The following is a 3,931-nucleotide window of genomic DNA, read 5'->3' as shown; positions in this document are numbered from 1 at the left end:
CTATATAAGTATAGCTTTGATAAAAACATACATGGCGGTGGTCTCTCCAAGACAACCTTGAATTCTAGGTAAACAAGTTGTCAGGCCAGAGATTGCATTGAGGCGATGCTTAGAATGATAGATTGTGTCTCATTATTATGCCAAAAATGAACGTGGTGGTCTCTCCAAGACATCCTATGATTTGCATGGGCTACTGGCAAAGGTGTGACAAAAGGCTACACGATGATAGGTGGTCAGCACTGCGGTGGTGTTCAGAATGATAGATTGCATCTAATTATCATGACAAGGACTAGCACGGTGGTCTCTCCAAGCCAACCTTCAATTTTAATGATCTACATAGGTGCGGTACCTAGTGATAGGTGGCAAAGCTGCGACAAAAGGTTGCATGATGATAAGTGGTGAGGCGACTTAGGTCAGAGATTGTGCTACATGAAGTAGTTCAGAGATGCCGTGTGTTGAGCTATGTGGTGTTCAGAACAAATAGATTGCATCTCATTATTACGCCAGGGCACCTTCTTGATGTCGAAAATTTTTTTTACAAGATCATGGGTCCGTGCAAAATTCAAATATTCACCTAGAAGTGCATCATGTCATGGTCCCAAAATGGCCCCGATGATAGTTTTACGATTGGCTATACCCAAGCAAACATTGACCCTAAAGGAAGGTCCCTAAACAAACGTATAGGGGTCTTACAAGTGTACATGAGAAAGGAAGGGAAGGGAGGGATCTCCTATGTTTGAGTTTCCATGTATATATGCATGTGAGGAAGACACTCATGGGATAGAGAGCACATGTGGGTATGTGATCAAGAGAAAAACTTATACGTGCACTTACAGAGAGTGTGTGTGTGATAGGTAGAGAGAGAGAGAGAGAGAGAGAGAGAGAGAAAGAGAGAGAGAAGGCTTTCGGGGGGGGATCCTATGTTTGTGCAAATGATTTGCCATGAATAATTGAGTAAACTGAGCATAGATCCAAGCCAAGTGGTGCCTACACTGGAGGGGGTTTTGATTTGACTTGAAATTTTGTTTCTAAGATCCCACTTTGAAAACCACCGGAGCGGGTCTCCACCGGAGCGGGTCTCCAACTTAGGGGCTTAGCACATGGGAAGAAATAGGATGGGAATGAGAAAAGGTGGTCCAAAGTGGTCCCATGCATATTTCTATCCTATTCCCATCCCACCATGTGCTAACAAAAATAGAACTAGGGATGGGTTTAGGAGGAAGATGACACATGGCATCATTTCATGTGTTTAGGATGTGGGGACCATGTGGGGACAAGGACACATGTCATCCTTCCATGTTTTTGAATCCCTAAAAAGGGGGAACACATTCTGGTTGCTAGGGTCTAGATACCATGGTCTAGGATGGGAGAAAAAATGGCTACTCCCATTCGAAGTCCATCCTAGACCACTTGGCCTAGGATGGTAGTAACGATGACAAAAAGATTCCCATCCTAAACCCATGCTAGCCCCATCCATGTGCTAAGGCCCTAACCCATTGTAGATTAATGGATAAAAGAAAGAGGAGAGCTCCCAACAAATAAATAAAAGAAAGAGGAGAGCTCCCAAGAAATGAAAAATGGGAGCTCCAAACATGAACTTTATTCGATGGCATAGATGAAGTCTTGTAGTAAGCTGCAATTCGGTTAAATCATTAGGTCCAACTTATATCTGCCTCAACATGAAGCTTTACAAGTACTTAGGATCGCGGGGACTAAAACGTATCAAAATTAAACACAAAGAATTCACATACTCGAGATTACTATTCTCTCAGGATGCAAATATAGGAAATATCTTCGCTAACTCGCTTGGCCTCCTATAACTGAGATCGCATATTAGAAGGGCTAATTTTAACAATGAAAAGAGACTATAAACTTTATCAGCTGGCTCATCTTCAAGCAACGGTAGAGGTAAGGGTAAGAGAGATCCTTAATCTCAACAGCCCTGGCTGATCTTCAGGCTTCATATGCTGCAACGGGATTATTCTTAATTATATCATTAGCATCCCTGGGCTGATCATCAAATCAACTTGAGGCTTGAATGTATCAGCTGTTGGACTCTTCAATATTACCTGATTTTAGCACACCATATGGACTATCTCTCATCTTCAAGCTTCATGCTTTGCAATTGAGCTACGCTCGAAGAGAGTATCAACTTCATAACACATTGCCAGTCAGTATATTCAAGCCAGTCATCCAGTATTTGAGCTTCTCCATTACATGTGCATTGCTCACAACGTCCTTCTTGTAGTCTACTCTGCATTGACAAAACCACGACAATGGGTTCACGTCCTTCATCGGCCTCGTCCAGGAGTCTCCCCTTGTCGGTACTTTTTGTGAGGTCTGGCCCCGTTGATGACCTTCTGAGAGTTCTGTTACAAGAAATTCTGCTCCTACCGTGACGTTCTTCCCCTTTGCTCTAGTATCAAGAAGCCGGACTCGATTTGGTCGAGAGATATTCCTTTCGTGCCCTTCGTACGTCTACACTTCCTTGTGACGATCGGCTTCGTTCTGAAAAGGATAGGTGCAGTTTTCGAGCTCCCATCCCCCATTCATCAGACCGAGCATGCGAGTGATTGGTTGGTTGCAAAGATGGGACTCTCCAGTTCAATGGAGAACGAGGAGAGGGAGGAACAGACTGCACTTATATGTTATGATTCTTCTTAGCTTGCACTTGCACTGGCAATTGCAACTGTTTAACATTTGCAGAATGTCTCCGTGATGATGTTTGTGAAGGTACCCCTTTGTCGAGAGGCTGCTTTTGAGAATCCTTAAGATTATAATCATGTGAAGTACCCTTGCGGTACAGAGGTGACCTCTTAGAATTTTTGCTTGAGCTTCGAAAGTCGCCACTTAAATTGTGCGAGCCCTTGCGGCTGAAAGAGGAGTCATCAGAGTAACCGCTTGAACGCTAGATTGTGAATCGGTGGTCCCTCGGGCACACTTGTTAAAGGAAAGTAACCTAAATTATGGTTTACAAATGCCTTGTGCATGGTACATAGATGGTGGCAACTTTAAATTTTGAGTGGGGTTTAAGGAAAAAGTAAATGGTGGATAGACACGTTTAAGGACACCTGGAGAGGCTGTAAGGTTGGAGAAATGGGGTTTATGTTATGGAACATGATGCAATTATGCCTACTAGTAAGAGGTAGGATGTCCATTGTCCAATTGGATTAATGTGAACCCGACTTTCCCTCTAGGTGGTCTTGCAGTGGAAGAAATTAAACATCTCTTCTGGGTCTACCCCATGGTTCAGGGAGCATCTGTCAGATTTGAGAAAGCGATTAGGAGTTCTAAGCTGATGTCAAGCGTTAGCCTTAGATCTAAATGGAGAGTTGTCTTACTTTGTGACCATGAGGGCTTCACATCTACCTTGGTACCCTGCTAGCCTTATGTATGGGTGGAAGTGGGGCTAGCAGCATGAGCTTATAGAAATCAAATTATGTTTTCTAGTTTGAAAACGGACGATCAATTGGGAGATTCAAATAAAATACTTAAATCTAGATCTAATTACTTTTTAAATTAATAATTATATCATAATTTAATAATAAATAAATAGATTTAAATCCTAATTTAAATGGATTTTGAATGTTTTTTCAATTTGATACCAAAAAATAAAATTTTGCACTTGGAATTTATTTTCATGTTTATAGAAAAGATGGGATTTTTTCAAAATGAGTTCAAAACATGTGTTCACATTTTGATTTTTTAATAGAATTAATACTAAAAATTAAAAAAGTGCTTGTAGATTTTGATCTCTTTCCTTATGTCATACCATAAAATTAAGGTTAAGGATATAGGGTTTAGGGTTGGGATCTTAACTAAGTATATTATTTTAGCCTTTAGGGTTTAAGGTTAGGCCTTAGATGTTAACCAAGTATATTGTTTTAGAAGCAATTCAATTCTATTTTCTATTTCCATTGCTAATCTTTAT

The sequence above is a fragment of the Dipteris shenzhenensis genome, chromosome 7 (genome assembly GCF_047967505.1).
Source record: "Dipteris shenzhenensis isolate YYH24624 ecotype China chromosome 7, Dip_SZ_1.0, whole genome shotgun sequence".
Taxonomy (NCBI): Eukaryota; Viridiplantae; Streptophyta; class Polypodiopsida; order Gleicheniales; family Dipteridaceae; genus Dipteris; species Dipteris shenzhenensis.
Note: the sequence above shows the minus strand (reverse complement) of the source record.